At 46.7% G+C, this 19,319-nt stretch overlaps 5 non-coding genes and 3 pseudogenes across 5 annotated transcripts; all 8 read right to left on the bottom strand.

The window, feature by feature from the left end:
- Positions 1-6,629: 6,629 nt before the first annotated feature.
- On the bottom strand, positions 6,630-6,748 carry LOC149368860 (5S ribosomal RNA). The gene has a single exon (XR_016287207.1). It is a non-coding gene; the product is annotated as a 5S ribosomal RNA (ribosomal RNA).
- Positions 6,749-7,296: 548 nt separating this feature from the next.
- LOC149368861 (5S ribosomal RNA) lies at positions 7,297-7,415 on the bottom strand (annotated as a pseudogene).
- Positions 7,416-10,853: 3,438 nt separating this feature from the next.
- Positions 10,854-10,972, bottom strand: LOC149368862 (5S ribosomal RNA). Its single transcript, XR_016287864.1, has one exon. It is a non-coding gene; the product is annotated as a 5S ribosomal RNA (ribosomal RNA).
- Positions 10,973-11,518: 546 nt separating this feature from the next.
- Positions 11,519-11,637, bottom strand: LOC149368863 (5S ribosomal RNA). The gene has a single exon (XR_016287208.1). It is a non-coding gene; the product is annotated as a 5S ribosomal RNA (ribosomal RNA).
- A 547-nt stretch (positions 11,638-12,184) lies between these two features.
- LOC149368864 (5S ribosomal RNA) lies at positions 12,185-12,303 on the bottom strand (annotated as a pseudogene).
- A 3,440-nt stretch (positions 12,304-15,743) lies between these two features.
- Positions 15,744-15,862, bottom strand: LOC149368865 (5S ribosomal RNA). Its single transcript, XR_016287210.1, has one exon. It is a non-coding gene; the product is annotated as a 5S ribosomal RNA (ribosomal RNA).
- Positions 15,863-16,408: 546 nt separating this feature from the next.
- On the bottom strand, positions 16,409-16,527 carry LOC149368866 (5S ribosomal RNA). The gene has a single exon (XR_016287211.1). It is a non-coding gene; the product is annotated as a 5S ribosomal RNA (ribosomal RNA).
- Positions 16,528-17,073: 546 nt separating this feature from the next.
- LOC149368867 (5S ribosomal RNA) lies at positions 17,074-17,192 on the bottom strand (annotated as a pseudogene).
- Positions 17,193-19,319: the final 2,127 nt, after the last annotated feature.

The following is a 19,319-nucleotide window of genomic DNA, read 5'->3' on the forward strand; positions in this document are numbered from 1 at the left end:
CCTTCTTAATATCCAGGAATACACCAACAGAAATATTGTTATTATTGAGTGCTTCATTGATTGAGTCAGTTATAGAAAGCACGGCCGTGGTGGTCGATCTAAATTTCTGAAAACCATGTTGGGACGTTGACAGAATTGCATTTTTAGTCAGGAATTGCGTAATTCTTTTAGCCAATAGTTTTTCGAAGAGAGTGTTGATACAGCTAAGGATTGAGATCGGCCTATAGTTTCCGAGTTCATTAGGATTCCCACTTTTGTAGATAGGGACTACCTTGGCGAGCTTCAAAATATCAGGATAGATGCCGGACAGAAACGCTTTATTAAATAAAGAGGCTAAGGTGGCAGCTAAGACGCCACTGTTGTTTTTAATTATGGAAACCGGAATACCATCGAGACCCGTGGCCTTAGTGGCATCCATTGAATTAAGTGCACTCATTACTTCGTCACTGCTTATTTCTATAAAACCGAAGGTCTTTTCAAGATACTCAGGCAGAGAAGGTTCGTCTGTGAGACCCATACTTAAACGTAAATCAGCACCCACTGAGCAGAAATGATCGTTAAACTGATCTGATAGCTGGTGTTTATCTGCGGAAAGGGCCAGGTCAGGAAGTATTCGGTTTGATGAAGTAGGCTGAATTATTGAGTTCACTGTAGCCCAGAGTTTCTTAGAATTGCCGGCGCATGCGTTTATTTGGTTACTAAAATATAGCTTCTTCTGTACACGCATGGTAGCAACAGCTTTATTTCTATGAATCTTATACTGAGCACTATAATATGCGTTCCCTCTGTTTTGTTTCATTTTGGTGTGCCAGTGATCGCGCGTTTTTATCATGTTTAGCACAGCTGCTGTCATCCAAGGGCACACTGGATGAGTATAGTACGTTTTTTTCTGCGTAAAACTACAATCATTTATCACAGCTTTAATTCTATCGACAAGGCTGCAGCAGTGTTCATTGGCATTCATATCGGCGAGGTCTGCAAAGCTCATTTCAGAGAGCCTGAGTGCGCATTTTTGATAGTCAATTTTCTTCCTATGTTCGCACGTGCTGTCAGAAGTTCTACGGCTAGCTCTATCGTCTACGCGGTATAAGAAGGCAATCGCGAAGTGATCTGCCACTGCCGTATCATATGCCCCAGCCAAATAATTAGGTGGCACGAAATTGCATAGAACATGGTCGAGGCATGTCGAGCTGAAACCTGCGATTCGGGTCGGAGTAGAGATAAGATTCGTAAATCCATATGAAAATAACAGGTCAGTGTATTCACTGTGGTTGGCACCTAAAGTATCAATATTAGTATCGCCGACGATGATTGCTTTTTTGTTCATATCGGTTACGTGTATAAAAACAGATTCAAGATCATTCACAAACTTACTGCGATCTGCGTGGGGGGCTCTATAAACAACACCAACCATGACACCTTCAAGTTCAACAAATAGAAATTCCGAACTGCTACTGACGGATGCGTTAAGAAACGGACATTCGCAGTGTACAAGGGTCTTTTTAATGTACAAACCTACCCCTCCTCCTCGATTGTTCGAAATGCGGGGACGGGATAGAAATACATAATTGGGAATGTTATAGCTTTCACCGGGCATCAGCCAGGTTTCCGTAATGGCTATAACATCGTAAAGAAAGCTGTGCTCTGCTAGAAACGTACAAAGGCCGTCAAAATTTCTAGCTATGCTCCTTACATTGCAATGCAGTATGGTGCGTGATTCATTTGACGTGAAAAATTCATGAGTGGTTCGTACAGTCAGCATTTTGAGTGAACTAGACTATAAGGCCGAGGTCGGCCTCTGTAGAAATTCGGATCACGTCCGAGTTGTCTGCTTTTCGCGCCAAGATCCGGCCACGAGATACCCATGCATACTTCCAGTTGTGAAGTTTCTTCGCCGCTATAGCCCTAGCAAGCAACACTTTATACTCTGGGCAAAGATGTTCGTTTACGAACACGGATGTTGATCCAGAAATGCCAAGGTCCGATGTGATTAAGCGAGTTTTTTTTGCCGACTCCAGCAGTTTATCACGGGCATCACTTGACCTGAACTTAACGATGATATTCGATTTGTTCCTGTCTTTTGTTGGCACTCGATGCACGAGGTCAATATCGTTCACCGTTATTTCTGCTCCAACTTTCGTGGCAAGAGCGGAGACAATGCCTGTCAGTGACTCGCTGTCAGTAGTAGGGATGCCTTTTAACTCAAGGTTATTTCTGCGACTGTACTGCTGAAGTTCAGTTAGCTCTGCTCTAGTACGCTGCAGCTGTTTCGAAAGTTCACTGTTTTCATGCTTTAGATAATTCTGCTCTTCCTTAAGCTCGCTTATCTCCCGACGAGACTCGGCCAGTTCTTTCTTAAATTCTTCAAAACTTTCATTCATAAATTCGACTGATCCCCGCAGGGTGCCAAGCTCATGGTTCAGGTTCTTTCCCAAGGCTTCCAACTTGCTATTAAGCTTCACAAGAAAACTTCCAACTTCTTTCACAGTAGTTGGAGCCTTGTCGAATAGCTTTTCACTCTTTTCTTTCGTGTTAGACGGGGTACCGGACCCTTCATCATCACTCATTGCTTTAGGACGACCCAGGCACAAACTACAAAATGTGTGTACAAGTAAAGAGTATTACAGACCTGTAATACGAAAAGTAGGATGAGCGTCGGGCCGATGCGTTCGTGCCTGAATCGTCCTCAGCAATGGTTCGTCCAGGGCCAGGAGTTCAACTTTTATACGCCCCGCTGCATCAGTGCGCCACAGTCGGAGAGCTGGAGTATGCGCACACGCGCCGACGCAGTAACCACTGGGCCCGGTGTGACGAAGTTAGTAGAAGCCAGCAAGTTGCGTTGGCAATCGTTGGCACGTGTTGGCGAACCGGGAAGCCGCGACGGTGATCCAGACAGCCGGGCCAACTGTAATACGAAAAGTAGGATGAGCGTCGGGCCGATGCGTTCGTGCCTGAATCGTCCTCAGCAATGGTTCGTCCAGGGCCAGGAGTTCAACTTTTATACGCCCCGCTGCATCAGTGCGCCACAGTCGGAGAGCTGGAGTATGCGCACACGCGCCGACGCAGTAACCACTGGGCCCGGTGTGACGATTGCTGAGGACGATTCAGGCACGAACGCATCGGCCCGACGCTCATCCTACTTTTCGTATTACAGTTGGCCCGGCTGTCTGGATCACCGTCGCGGCTTCCCGGTTCGCCAACACGTGCCAACGATTGCCAACGCAACTTGCTGGCTTCTACTAACTTCGTCACGCGCTGCACACTCAAACAACAAGAACGGACATGTGTTTCACTCGCGTGAGAAAATCAAAACTGTCTCAGGGAACACAACTCTCCCATCAACTCGATAACTTCATCTCCAAAACATAGCTCCTTGTACACTTCACGTAGCTTAAATATGTTTTCTTTGAAGTAATCGCGGACAGAACGCGCATCTTCATCACAGTGTCGTACAGCCATCCTGCTTCGCCAAATACTGTGCAGGCCAAGCAGGAAAATTACATCATATTTATAAAGATCCGGCTCTATGTCCAGGAATCGTATCCCATACGGCGTTAGGGGTAAGTCTTTCTTTATTGTACGCTGGAGCACGTCCCAAAAGAGCAGCGCATCCCAGCAATCAATAAAAACGTGTTCTATTGACTCTGGTTTGCGACACAACAAGCAGTCAGCACCCCATGGTAGAAACAATCCCTTTTCCTCCATCCATGTTTTAACCAGCAACGTCCCAGTGTGTAACTTGAAGAAGAACGTCTTCACACCCGCTGGCACCAACATTTTTCGTACTCTTTTTAAAACATTTCCTGCTTGGCCTCCACTATACATAGATCGATAGATTGGCTCCGGGAAGACAGAGTCGAGCAAATCTTTTAACAATTTCTTACGCGTGACATTAGAAAGATATTCCAAACTGAAGCGCGCATTCAGAAACCGGAAAGCAAAGACCACTTCTTTCAAAAACCTACTTGCACTGTATCTCATCCCGTCCACACTGGAAATAACATAGTTTGGCAAAGCCGAAGAAAGCCTCACTTGAATAAATGTCCGCAGGAAAGGGTCGCGTTGATCTCGAAGAAACAGAAATCTTGACACCACCTGCCTCAGGTACAAGTGTGGCAAGGAAAGACCCCCTTTTCTCAAACGCAGAAATAAATTATCACGTTTAGTCCTCTCCCATGAGGACTGCCAAACAAAAACTGCGAAGAGACGATGAAACTTTTGAATGCTAAGTCGAGAGCATGAAAGGACCTGCAACAAATAGCACACTTTTGAAACCAGATATACATTGCATATGTTTGCGCGCGTGAATACAGACAGTTCCTTCCCCGACCATTTCTGTGCACGCGTGGAGAGTTCTTGAATTTTCTCCTTCCAAAAGTCATCGTTATCTCGATACTTGTCAAGAGGTACACCTAGGTATTTGGAAGGAACATGTGACCATTTTACACTTGCATGAAACAAAGGCGCTGATGCCCAATTCCCATGCCAAAGGCCCGCACACTTGTCCAGGTTAACAACGCTATTGGTTACAACACAAAATCTACGAACAACCGACATCGCATGTTCTATGCTGCTGTGGTCACTACAGAAAACTGCCACATCATCGGCATAAGCCAATACTTTAATTTCACATGCTTCCAGTTCGAAACCACGAATACAGCTGTTATTTATTACATTTCGGCAAAGTGGCTCCAGGTACAGAGCGAAAAGTAGCGGTGACATTGGGCAGCCTTGCCGCACGGATGCTCTAACGGCAATTCTGTCTGTGAGCTCTCGGTTAACAACCAGATTCGTGGTACAGTTGCTATAGGCCATTTTAACCCCTTTTAAAATAACTTCTCCAACACAGACATGTTCAAGGATTTTAAAAAGAATGTCATGACATACACGGTCAAATGCCTTCTCTAAATCAATTTGCAACATTGCGACTCGCCTAAAGTCAGCGTCACAGCATTCCAGTATACTCCGAGTGACATGAACATTCGTGAAGATGGTCCGCCCTTGAATTCCACATGTCTGGTGGGGGCCAACCAAGATGTCCATAACTGATTGTAAACGTTTGGCTAATACTTTCATAAAAATTTTATAATCAACATTAGTAAGCGTTATCGGCCGATAACCTGTAACTTGCTTAAGCTGAGCAGGATTGTCAGTTTTCGGTATAAGCACTGTATGTGCACGAGAAAACGACGGTGGTAAAATACCAGTTCTATATGACTCTTCATAAACGCGTTGCAAAATGAGAGCAGTTTCACGTTTGAACGCCTTATAAAATTCTGCTGTTATCCCGTCAGTACCTGGCGATTTCCCCAAGTGAAGCTCATCAATAGCGCATTCCAATTCCGCTGTTGATAAGTCGGCAGACAGGATGTCAGTGTCTTCACTGGCCAGTCGGGGTAATAGACTTAAAAATTCATCCTGAAAGGCCTGTACATCTGCCGATTTGGAAGCGAACAAATCACGGTAATGCTCACTGAAAGCCTCCCTTATCGCCTTGGGATTGTCTGTCAGAATGCCTTTGTTTTCAATTTCTACGATATCTTTTCTTCTAGCGTATCTTTTTTCTGTCGTCAAATTTCGCCTACTGGGCATATCATCTGCCAGCAAGCGATCTGCTCGTGCACAAATTGCAGCTCCCTGAAACAATGTCGCATCGATAACCTCAAGCTTTGCTTTAACTTCGCTGATAAGGTCACTGTATAGTCCCGGAGCTCTATTTTCCTCTGTAATTAATTCTTTCAACATCTGTTTTAGGTTCTTCTGTTTCGCTTTCTCAGCGTGCTTGATTCCTACGGACCTTTCAATAGCCCTCATTTTGACATCAATTTTGAATTCCTCCCACTTTTCTGCCCAACTTTTTCCATAATTCAACCGAACTTCTTCTAACACGTTCTTTGTTTCTAAAACAAACGAATCGTCCTTTAGTAACTTTGCATTCAGTTTCCACAAGTCCCAGCTGAATTTCGCTTGAGGTGTCACATTCCTGCCAATGGTGAATATGACACAACAGTGATCGCTAAACGTAACCGGTTCGACGATGTAGTTATCGCAAATTGCCGCCAGGTCAAGGTATGGCCGATGGCGAGAGACAGTGCTTTCCGAGTCTTTATGTACTGTGTTTGGCCCTCGAGGATGCAAAACTGCGCATGGATACTTCCCTCGCTCGTGGCAACAGCCGCCAAGCGTGCAGTTACCTGCCCTGCGCTTTTCTCAGCCGTTCTGGCGAACCTAAACCACTGCGGCATGCACGGAAAGAGCAGCGGGAGCGAGCCTGTGTTGTTTACACATGGACCGGCAGTGGGTGCGGTGCATGGTGCGGTGGGCGCATATTGTGCGCTTCTGCGCAGTGTTATGCGCACACTGGGCCTCCCAGCTATCTTGGGGCTTTGCTAGAGTTTAATCTGCAGTGTACCCGCCGCGGCAGACGTCAGAATGACAGCCGAGACGCCACGGGTTCGCTTCGAGTTTTGCCACAGTTTCGCGTCCGCACGTACTACACGTTGGACACGTTGCCGATGAGATTGTATTATCGATAACAAAATAACGTCACCTCCTATAGTTGCCTGAGACACTGCGCAACTATGACAGAAAAAAAAAAACGTGAAGGGCGAATAAAAATGCAAAAGAAATGCCATCAGCACTCGGTGTTCCCAGGTGGTCTCCCTCCCAAGTACTGACCGAGCCCAATGCTGCTTAGCTTCGGTGATCGGACGAGAACCGGCGTATTCAACATGGTATGGCCGATGGCGAGAGACAGTGCTTTCCGAGTCTTTATGTACTGTGTTTGGCCCTCGAGGATGCAAAACTGCGCATGGATACTTCCCTCGCTCGTGGCAACAGCCGCCAAGCGTGCAGTTACCTGCCCTGCGCTTTTCTCAGCCGTTCTGGCGAACCTAAACCACTGCGGCATGCACGGAAAGAGCAGCGGGAGCGAGCCTGTGTTGTTTACACATGGACCGGCAGTGGGTGCGGTGCATGGTGCGGTGGGCGCATATTGTGCGCTTCTGCGCAGTGTTATGCGCACACTGGGCCTCCCAGCTATCTTGGGGCTTTGCTAGAGTTTAATCTGCAGTGTACCCGCCGCGGCAGACGTCAGAATGACAGCCGAGACGCCACGGGTTCGCTTCGAGTTTTGCCACAGTTTCGCGTCCGCACGTACTACACGTTGGACACGTTGCCGATGAGATTGTATTATCGATAACAAAATAACGTCACCTCCTATAGTTGCCTGAGACACTGCGCAACTATGACAGAAAAAAAAAAAAACGTGAAGGGCGAATAAAAATGCAAAAGAAATGCCATCAGCACTCGGTGTTCCCAGGTGGTCTCCCTCCCAAGTACTGACCGAGCCCAATGCTGCTTAGCTTCGGTGATCGGACGAGAACCGGCGTATTCAACATGGTATGGCCGATTTTTTTTTTTTTTCTCTTTATTGCCTGTTTTGACAGATTACAACAGATCATAAACAGATGTTCTGCGCTGCACACTCAAACAACAAGAACGGACATGTGTTTCACTCGCGTGAGAAAATCAAAACTGTCTCAGGGAACACAACTCTCCCATCAACTCGATAACTTCATCTCCAAAACATAGCTCCTTGTACACTTCACGTAGCTTAAATATGTTTTCTTTGAAGTAATCGCGGACAGAACGCGCATCTTCATCACAGTGTCGTACAGCCATCCTGCTTCGCCAAATACTGTGCAGGCCAAGCAGGAAAATTACATCATATTTATAAAGATCCGGCTCTATGTCCAGGAATCGTATCGCATACGGCGTTAGGGGTAAGTCTTTCTTTATTGTACGCTGGAGCACGTCCCAAAAGAGCAGCGCATCCCAGCAATCAATAAAAACGTGTTCTATTGACTCTGGTTTGCGACACAACAAGCAGTCAGCACCCCATGGTAGAAACAATCCCTTTTCCTCCATCCATGTTTTAACCAGCAACGTCCCAGTGTGTAACTTGAAGAAGAACGTCTTCACACCCGCTGGCACCAACATTTTTCGTACTCTTTTTAAAACATTTCCTGCTTGGCCTCCACTATACATAGATCGATAGATTGGCTCCGGGAAGACAGAGTCGAGCAAATCTTTTAACAATTTCTTACGCGTGACATTAGAAAGATATTCCAAACTGAAGCGCGCATTCAGAAACCGGAAAGCAAAGACCACTTCTTTCAAAAACCTACTTGCACTGTATCTCATCCCGTCCACACTGGAAATAACATAGTTTGGCAAAGCCGAAGAAAGCCTCACTTGAATAAATGTCCGCAGGAAAGGGTCGCGTTGATCTCGAAGAAACAGAAATCTTGACACCACCTGCCTCAGGTACAAGTGTGGCAAGGAAAGACCCCCTTTTCTCAAACGCAGAAATAAATTATCACGTTTAGTCCTCTCCCATGAGGACTGCCAAACAAAAACTGCGAAGAGACGATGAAACTTTTGAATGCTAAGTCGAGAGCATGAAAGGACCTGCAACAAATAGCACACTTTTGAAACCAGATATACATTGCATATGTTTGCGCGCGTGAATACAGACAGTTCCTTCCCCGACCATTTCTGTGCACGCGTGGAGAGTTCTTGAATTTTCTCCTTCCAAAAGTCATCGTTATCTCGATACTTGTCAAGAGGTACACCTAGGTATTTGGAAGGAACATGTGACCATTTTACACTTGCATGAAACAAAGGCGCTGATGCCCAATTCCCATGCCAAAGGCCCGCACACTTGTCCAGGTTAACAACGCTATTGGTTACAACACAAAATCTACGAACAACCGACATCGCATGTTCTATGCTGCTGTGGTCACTACAGAAAACTGCCACATCATCGCCATAAGCCAATACTTTAATTTCACATGCTTCCAGTTCGAAACCACGAATACAGCTGTTATTTATTACATTTCGGCAAAGTGGCTCCAGGTACAGAGCGAAAAGTAGCGGTGACATTGGGCAGCCTTGCCGCACGGATGCTCTAACGGCAATTCTGTCTGTGAGCTCTCGGTTAACAACCAGATTCGTGGTACAGTTGCTATAGGCCATTTTAACCCCTTTTAAAATAACTTCTCCAACACAGACATGTTCAAGGATTTTAAAAAGAATGTCATGACATACACGGTCAAATGCCTTCTCTAAATCAATTTGCAACATTGCGACTCGCCTAAAGTCAGCGTCACAGCATTCCAGTATACTCCGAGTGACATGAACATTCGTGAAGATGGTCCGCCCTTGAATTCCACATGTCTGGTGGGGGCCAACCAAGATGTCCATAACTGATTGTAAACGTTTGGCTAATACTTTCATAAAAATTTTATAATCAACATTAGTAAGCGTTATCGGCCGATAACCTGTAACTTGCTTAAGCTGAGCAGGATTGTCAGTTTTCGGTATAAGCACTGTATGTGCACGAGAAAACGACGGTGGTAAAATACCAGTTCTATATGACTCTTCATAAACGCGTTGCAAAATGAGAGCAGTTTCACGTTTGAACGCCTTATAAAATTCTGCTGTTATCCCGTCAGTACCTGGCGATTTCCCCGAGTGAAGCTCATCAATAGCGCATTCCAATTCCGCTGTTGATAAGTCGGCAGACAGGATGTCAGTGTCTTCACTGGCCAGTCGGGGTAATAGACTTAAAAATTCATCCTGAAAGGCCTGTACATCTGCCGATTTGGAAGCGAACAAATCACGGTAATGCTCACTGAAAGCCTCCCTTATCGCCTTGGGATTGTCTGTCAGAATGCCTTTGTTTTCAATTTCTACGATATCTTTTCTTCTAGCGTATCTTTTTTCTGTCGTCAAATTTCGCCTACTGGGCATATCATCTGCCAGCAAGCGATCTGCTCGTGCACGAATTGCAGCTCCCTGAAACAATGTCGCATCGATAACCTCAAGCTTTGCTTTAACTTCGCTGATAAGGTCACTGTATAGTCCCGGAGCTCTATTTTCCTCTGTAATTAATTCTTTCAACATCTGTTTTAGGTTCTTCTGTTTCGCTTTCTCAGCGTGCTTGATTCCTACGGACCTTTCAATAGCCCTCATTTTGACATCAATTTTGAATTCCTCCCACTTTTCTGCCCAACTTTTTCCATAATTCAACCGAACTTCTTCTAACACGTTCTTTGTTTCTAAAACAAACGAATCGTCCTTTAGTAACTTTGCATTCAGTTTCCACAAGTCCCAGCTGAATTTCGCTTGAGGTGTCACATTCCTGCCAATGGTGAATATGACACAACAGTGATCGCTAAACGTAACCGGTTCGACGATGTAGTTATCGCAAATTGCCGCCAGGTCAAGGTATGGCCGATGGCGAGAGACAGTGCTTTCCGAGTCTTTATGTACTGTGTTTGGCCCTCGAGGATGCAAAACTGCGCATGGATACTTCCCTCGCTCGTGGCAACAGCCGCCAAGCGTGCAGTTACCTGCCCTGCGCTTTTCTCAGCCGTTCTGGCGAACCTAAACCACTGCGGCATGCACGGAAAGAGCAGCGGGAGCGAGCCTGTGTTGTTTACACATGGACCGGCAGTGGGTGCGGTGCATGGTGCGGTGGGCGCATATTGTGCGCTTCTGCGCAGTGTTATGCGCACACTGGGCCTCCCAGCTATCTTGGGGCTTTGCTAGAGTTTAATCTGCAGTGTACCCGCCGCGGCAGACGTCAGAATGACAGCCGAGACGCCACGGGTTCGCTTCGAGTTATGCCACAGTTTCGCGTCCGCACGTACTACACGTTGGACACGTTGCCGATGAGATTGTATTATCGATAACAAAATAACGTCACCTCCTATAGTTGCCTGAGACACTGCGCAACTATGACAGAAAAAAAAAAACGTGAAGGGCGAATAAAAATGCAAAAGAAATGCCATCAGCACTCGGTGTTCCCAGGTGGTCTCCCTCCCAAGTACTTACCGAGCCCAATGCTGCTTAGCTTCGGTGATCGGACGAGAACCGGCGTATTCAACATGGTATGGCCGATGGCGAGAGACAGTGCTTTCCGAGTCTTTATGTACTGTGTTTGGCCCTCGAGGATGCAAAACTGCGCATGGATACTTCCCTCGCTCGTGGCAACAGCCGCCAAGCGTGCAGTTACCTGCCCTGCGCTTTTCTCAGCCGTTCTGGCGAACCTAAACCACTGCGGCATGCACGGAAAGAGCAGCGGGAGCGAGCCTGTGTTGTTTACACATGGACCGGCAGTGGGTGCGGTGCATGGTGCGGTGGGCGCATATTGTGCGCTTCTGCGCAGTGTTATGCGCACACTGGGCCTCCCAGCTATCTTGGGGCTTTGCTAGAGTTTAATCTGCAGTGTACCCGCCGCGGCAGACGTCAGAATGACAGCCGAGACGCCACGGGTTCGCTTCGAGTTTTGCCACAGTTTCGCGTCCGCACGTACTACACGTTGGACACGTTGCCGATGAGATTGTATTATCGATAACAAAATAACGTCACCTCCTATAGTTGCCTGAGACACTGCGCAACTATGACAGAAAAAAAAAAACGTGAAGGGCGAATAAAAATGCAAAAGAAATGCCATCAGCACTCGGTGTTCCCAGGTGGTCTCCCTCCCAAGTACTGACCGAGCCCAATGCTGCTTAGCTTCGGTGATCGGACGAGAACCGGCGTATTCAACATGGTATGGCCGATGGCGAGAGACAGTGCTTTCCGAGTCTTTATGTACTGTGTTTGGCCCTCGAGGATGCAAAACTGCGCATGGATACTTCCCTCGCTCGTGGCAACAGCCGCCAAGCCTGCAGTTACCTGCCCTGCGCTTTTCTCAGCCGTTCTGGCGAACCTAAACCACTGCGGCATGCACGGAAAGAGCAGCGGGAGCGAGCCTGTGTTGTTTACACATGGACCGGCAGTGGGTGCGGTGCATGGTGCGGTGGGCGCATATTGTGCGCTTCTGCGCAGTGTTATGCGCACACTGGGCCTCCCAGCTATCTTGGGGCTTTGCTAGAGTTTAATCTGCAGTGTACCCGCCGCGGCAGACGTCAGAATGACAGCCGAGACGCCACGGGTTCGCTTCGAGTTTTGCCACAGTTTCGCGTCCGCACGTACTACACGTTGGACACGTTGCCGATGAGATTGTATTATCGATAACAAAATAACGTCACCTCCTATAGTTGCCTGAGACACTGCGCAACTATGACAGAAAAAAAAGAAACGTGAAGGGCGAATAAAAATGCAAAAGAAATGCCATCAGCACTCGGTGTTCCCAGGTGGTCTCCCTCCCAAGTACTGACCGAGCCCAATGCTGCTTAGCTTCGGTGATCGGACGAGAACCGGCGTATTCAACATGGTATGGCCGATTTTTTTTTTTTTTTCTCTTTATTGCCTGTTTTGACAGATTACAACAGATCATAAACAGATGTTCTGCGCTGCACACTCAAACAACAAGAACGGACATGTGTTTCACTCGCGTGAGAAAATCAAAACTGTCTCAGGGAACACAACTCTCCCATCAACTCGATAACTTCATCTCCAAAACATAGCTCCTTGTACACTTCACGTAGCTTAAATATGTTTTCTTTGAAGTAATCGCGGACAGAACGCGCATCTTCATCACAGTGTCGTACAGCCATCCTGCTTCGCCAAATACTGTGCAGGCCAAGCAGGAAAATTACATCATATTTATAAAGATCCGGCTCTATGTCCAGGAATCGTATCCCATACGGCGTTAGGGGTAAGTCTTTCTTTATTGTACGCTGGAGCACGTCCCAAAAGAGCAGCGCATCCCAGCAATCAATAAAAACGTGTTCTATTGACTCTGGTTTGCGACACAACAAGCAGTCAGCACCCCATGGTAGAAACAATCCCTTTTCCTCCATCCATGTTTTAACCAGCAACGTCCCAGTGTGTAACTTGAAGAAGAACGTCTTCACACCCGCTGGCACCAACATTTTTCGTACTCTTTTTAAAACATTTCCTGCTTGGCCTCCACTATACATAGATCGATAGATTGGCTCCGGGAAGACAGAGTCGAGCAAATCTTTTAACAATTTCTTACGCGTGACATTAGAAAGATATTCCAAACTGAAGCGCGCATTCAGAAACCGGAAAGCAAAGACCACTTCTTTCAAAAACCTACTTGCACTGTATCTCATCCCGTCCACACTGGAAATAACATAGTTTGGCAAAGCCGAAGAAAGCCTCACTTGAATAAATGTCCGCAGGAAAGGGTCGCGTTGATCTCGAAGAAACAGAAATCTTGACACCACCTGCCTCAGGTACAAGTGTGGCAAGGAAAGACCCCCTTTTCTCAAACGCAGAAATAAATTATCACGTTTAGTCCTCTCCCATGAGGACTGCCAAACAAAAACTGCGAAGAGACGATGAAACTTTTGAATGCTAAGTCGAGAGCATGAAAGGACCTGCAACAAATAGCACACTTTTGAAACCAGATATACATTGCATATGTTTGCGCGCGTGAATACAGACAGTTCCTTCCCCGACCATTTCTGTGCACGCGTGGAGAGTTCTTGAATTTTCTCCTTCCAAAAGTCATCGTTATCTCGATACTTGTCAAGAGGTACACCTAGGTATTTGGAAGGAACATGTGACCATTTTACACTTGCATGAAACAAAGGCGCTGATGCCCAATTCCCATGCCAAAGGCCCGCACACTTGTCCAGGTTAACAACGCTATTGGTTACAACACAAAATCTACGAACAACCGACATCGCATGTTCTATGCTGCTGTGGTCACTACAGAAAACTGCCACATCATCGGCATAAGCCAATACTTTAATTTCACATGCTTCCAGTTCGAAACCACGAATACAGCTGTTATTTATTACATTTCGGCAAAGTGGCTCCAGGTACAGAGCGAAAAGTAGCGGTGACATTGGGCAGCCTTGCCGCACGGATGCTCTAACGGCAATTCTGTCTGTGAGCTCTCGGTTAACAACCAGATTCGTGGTACAGTTGCTATAGGCCATTTTAACCCCTTTTAAAATAACTTCTCCAACACAGACATGTTCAAGGATTTTAAAAAGAATGTCATGACATACACGGTCAAATGCCTTCTCTAAATCAATTTGCAACATTGCGACTCGCCTAAAGTCAGCGTCACAGCATTCCAGTATACTCCGAGTGACATGAACATTCGTGAAGATGGTCCGCCCTTGAATTCCACATGTCTGGTGGGGGCCAACCAAGATGTCCATAACTGATTGTAAACGTTTGGCTAATACTTTCATAAAAATTTTATAATTAACATTAGTAAGCGTTATCGGCCGATAACCTGTAACTTGCTTAAGCTGAGCAGGATTGTCAGTTTTCGGTATAAGCACTGTATGTGCACGAGAAAACGACGGTGGTAAAATACCAGTTCTATATGACTCTTCATAAACGCGTTGCAAAATGAGAGCAGTTTCACGTTTGAACGCCTTATCAAATTCTGCTGTTATCCCGTCAGTACCTGGCGATTTCCCCAAGTGAAGCTCATCAATAGCGCATTCCAATTCCGCTGTTGATAAGTCGGCAGACAGGATGTCAGTGTCTTCACTGGCCAGTCGGGGTAATAGACTTAAAAATTCATCCTGAAAGGCCTGTACATCTGCCGATTTGGAAGCGAACAAATCACGGTAATGCTCACTGAAAGCCTCCCTTATCGCCTTGGGATTGTCTGTCAGAATGCCTTTGTTTTCAATTTCTACGATATCTTTTCTTCTAGCGTATCTTTTTTCTGTCGTCAAATTTCGCCTACTGGGCATATCATCTGCCAGCAAGCGATCTGCTCGTGCACGAATTGCAGCTCCCTGAAACAATGTCGCATCGATAACCTCAAGCTTTGCTTTAACTTCGCTGATAAGGTCACTGTATAGTCCCGGAGCTCTATTTTCCTCTGTAATTAATTCTTTCAACATCTGTTTTAGGTTCTTCTGTTTCGCTTTCTCAGCGTGCTTGATTCCTACGGACCTTTCAATAGCCCTCATTTTGACATCAATTTTGAATTCCTCCCACTTTTCTGCCCAACTTTTTCCATAATTCAACCGAACTTCTTCTAACACGTTCTTTGTTTCTAAAACAAACGAATCGTCCTTTAGTAACTTTGCATTCAGTTTCCACAAGTCCCAGCTGAATTTCGCTTGAGGTGTCACATTCCTGCCAATGGTGAATATGACACAACAGTGATCGCTAAACGTAACCGGTTCGACGATGTAGTTATCGCAAATTGCCGCCAGGTCAAGGTATGGCCGATGGCGAGAGACAGTGCTTTCCGAGTCTTTATGTACTGTGTTTGGCCCTCGAGGATGCAAAACTGCGCATGGATACTTCCCTCGCTCGTGGCAACAGCCGCCAAGCGTGCAGTTACCTGCCCTGCGCTTTTCTCAGCCGTTCTGGCGAACCTAAACCACTGCGGCATGCACGGAAAGAGCAGCGGGAGCGAGCCTGTGTTGTTTACACATGGACCGGCAGTGGGTGCGGTGCATGGTGCGGTGGGCGCATATTGTGCGCTTCTGCGCAGTGTTATGCGCACACTGGGCCTCCCAGCTATCTTGGGGCTTTGCTAGAGTTTAATCTGCAGTGTACCCGCCGCGGCAGACGTCAGAATGACAGCCGAGACGCCACGGGTTCGCTTCGAGTTTTGCCACAGTTTCGCGTCCGCACGTACTACACGTTGGACACGTTGCCGATGAGATTGTATTATCGATAACAAAATAACGTCACCTCCTATAGTTGCCTGAGACACTGCGCAACTATGACAGAAAAAAAAAAAACGTGAAGGGCGAATAAAAATGCAAAAGAAATGCCATCAGCACTCGGTGTTCCCAGGTGGTCTCCCTCCCAAGTACTGACCGAGCCCAATGCTGCTTAGCTTCGGTGATCGGACGAGAACCGGCGTATTCAACATGGTATGGCCGATGGCGAGAGACAGTGCTTTCCGAGTCTTTATGTACTGTGTTTGGCCCTCGAGGATGCAAAACTGCGCATGGATACTTCCCTCGCTCGTGGCAACAGCCGCCAAGCGTGCAGTTACCTGCCCTGCGCTTTTCTCAGCCGTTCTGGCGAACCTAAACCACTGCGGCATGCACGGAAAGAGCAGCGGGAGCGAGCCTGTGTTGTTTACACATGGACCGGCAGTGGGTGCGGTGCATGGTGCGGTGGGCGCATATTGTGCGCTTCTGCGCAGTGTTATGCGCACACTGGGCCTCCCAGCTATCTTGGGGCTTTGCTAGAGTTTAATCTGCAGTGTACCCGCCGCGGCAGACGTCAGAATGACAGCCGAGACGCCACGGGTTCGCTTCGAGTTTTGCCACAGTTTCGCGTCCGCACGTACTACACGTTGGACACGTTGCCGATGAGATTGTATTATCGATAACAAAATAACGTCACCTCCTATAGTTGCCTGAGACACTGCGCAACTATGACAGAAAAAAAAAAACGTGAAGGGCGAATAAAAATGCAAAAGAAATGCCATCAGCACTCGGTGTTCCCAGGTGGTCTCCCTCCCAAGTACTGACCGAGCCCAATGCTGCTTAGCTTCGGTGATCGGACGAGAACCGGCGTATTCAACATGGTATGGCCGATGGCGAGAGACAGTGCTTTCCGAGTCTTTATGTACTGTGTTTGGCCCTCGAGGATGCAAAACTGCGCATGGATACTTCCCTCGCTCGTGGCAACAGCCGCCAAGCGTGCAGTTACCTGCCCTGCGCTTTTCTCAGCCGTTCTGGCGAACCTAAACCACTGCGGCATGCACGGAAAGAGCAGCGGGAGCGAGCCTGTGTTGTTTACACATGGACCGGCAGTGGGTGCGGTGCATGGTGCGGTGGGCGCATATTGTGCGCTTCTGCGCAGTGTTATGCGCACACTGGGCCTCCCAGCTATCTTGGGGCTTTGCTAGAGTTTAATCTGCAGTGTACCCGCCGCGGCAGACGTCAGAATGACAGCCGAGACGCCACGGGTTCGCTTCGAGTTTTGCCACAGTTTCGCGTCCGCACGTACTACACGTTGGACACGTTGCCGATGAGATTGTATTATCGATAACAAAATAACGTCACCTCCTATAGTTGCCTGAGACACTGCGCAACTATGACAGAAAAAAAAAAACGTGAAGGGCGAATAAAAATGCAAAAGAAATGCCATCAGCACTCGGTGTTCCCAGGTGGTCTCCCTCCCAAGTACTGACCGAGCCCAATGCTGCTTAGCTTCGGTGATCGGACGAGAACCGGCGTATTCAACATGGTATGGCCAATTTTTTTTTTTTTTTTCTCTTTATTGCCTGTTTTGACAGATTACAACAGATCATAAACAGATGTTCTGCGCTGCACACTCAAACAACAAGAACGGACATGTGTTTCACTCGCGTGAGAAAATCAAAACTGTCTCAGGGAACACAACTCTCCCATCAACTCGATAACTTCATCTCCAAAACATAGCTCCTTGTACACTTCACGTAGCTTAAATATGTTTTCTTTGAAGTAATCGCGGACAGAACGCGCATCTTCATCACAGTGTCGTACAGCCATCCTGCTTCGCCAAATACTGTGCAGGCCAAGCAGGAAAATTACATCATATTTATAAAGATCCGGCTCTATGTCCAGGAATCGTATCCCATACGGCGTTAGGGGTAAGTCTTTCTTTATTGTACGCTGGAGCACGTCCCAAAAGAGCAGCGCATCCCAGCAATCAATAAAAACGTGTTCTATTGACTCTGGTTTGCGACACAACAAGCAGTCAGCACCCCATGGTAGAAACAATCCCTTTTCCTCCATCCATGTTTTAACCAGCAACGTCCCAGTGTGTAACTTGAAGAAGAACGTCTTCACACCCGCTGGCACCAACATTTTTCGTACTCTTTTTAAAACATTTCCTGCTTGGCCTCCACTATACATAGATCGATAGATTGGCTCCGGGAAGACAGAGTCGAGCAAATCTTTTAACAATTTCTTACGCGTGACATTAGAAAAATATTCCAAACTGAAGCGCGCATTCAGAAACCGGAAAGCAAAGACCACTTCTTTCAAAAACCTACTTGCACTGTATCTCATCCCGTCCACACTGGAAATAACATAGTTTGGCAAAGCCGAAGAAAGCCTCACTTGAATAAATGTCCGCAGGAAAGGGTCGCGTTGATCTCGAAGAAACAGAAATCTTGACACCACCTGCCTCAGGTACAAGTGTGGCAAGGAAAGACCCCCTTTTCTCAAACGCAGAAATAAATTATCACGTTTAGTCCTCTCCCATGAGGACTGCCAAACAAAAACTGCGAAGAGACGATGAAACTTTTGAATGCTAAGTCGAGAGCATGAAAGGACCTGCAACAAATAGCACACTTTTGAAACCAGATATACATTGCATATGTTTGCGCGCGTGAATACAGACAGTTCCTTCCCCGACCATTTCTGTGCACGCGTGGAGAGTTCTTGAATTTTCTCCTTTCAAAAGTCATCGTTATCTCGATACTTGTCAAGAGGTACACCTAGGTATTTGGAAGGAACATGTGACCATTTTACACTTGCATGAAACAAAGGCGCTGATGCCCAATTCCCATGCCAAAGGCCCGCACACTTGTCCAGGTTAACAACGCTATTGGTTACAACACAAAATCTACGAACAACCGACATCGCATGTTCTATGCTGCTGTGGTCACTACAGAAAACTGCCACATCATCGGCATAAGCCAATACTTTAATTTCACATGCTTCCAGTTCGAAACCACGAATACAGCTGTTATTTATTACATTTCGGCAAAGTGGCTCCAGGTACAGAGCGAAAAGTAGCGGTGACATTGGGCAGCCTTGCCGCACGGATGCTCTAACGGCAATTCTGTCTGTGAGCTCTCGGTTAACAACCAGATTCGTGGTACAGTTGCTATAGGCCATTTTAACCCCTTTTAAAATAACTTCTCCAACACAGACATGTTCAAGGATTTTAAAAAGAATGTCATGACATACACGGTCAAATGCCTTCTCTAAATCAATTTGCAACATTGCGACTCGCCTAAAGTCAGCGTCACAGCATTCCAGTATACTCCGAGTGACATGAACATTCGTGAAGATGGTCCGCCCTTGAATTCCACATGTCTGGTGGGGGCCAACCAAGATGTCCATAACTGATTGTAAACGTTTGGCTAATACTTTCATAAAAATTTTATAATCAACATTAGTAAGCGTTATCGGCCGATAACCTGTAACTTGCTTAAGCTGAGCAGGATTGTCAGTTTTCGGTATAAGCACTGTATGTGCACGAGAAAACGACGGTGGTAAAATACCAGTTCTATATGACTCTTCATAAACGCGTTGCAAAATGAGAGCAGTTTCACGTTTGAACGCCTTATCAAATTCTGCTGTTATCCCGTCAGTACCTGGCGATTTCCCCAAGTG

This window comes from Amblyomma mixtum, chromosome 1, assembly GCF_055824585.1.
Source record: "Amblyomma mixtum isolate Tamu chromosome 1, ASM5582458v1, whole genome shotgun sequence".
In the NCBI taxonomy this organism is placed as follows: Eukaryota; Metazoa; Arthropoda; class Arachnida; order Ixodida; family Ixodidae; genus Amblyomma; species Amblyomma mixtum.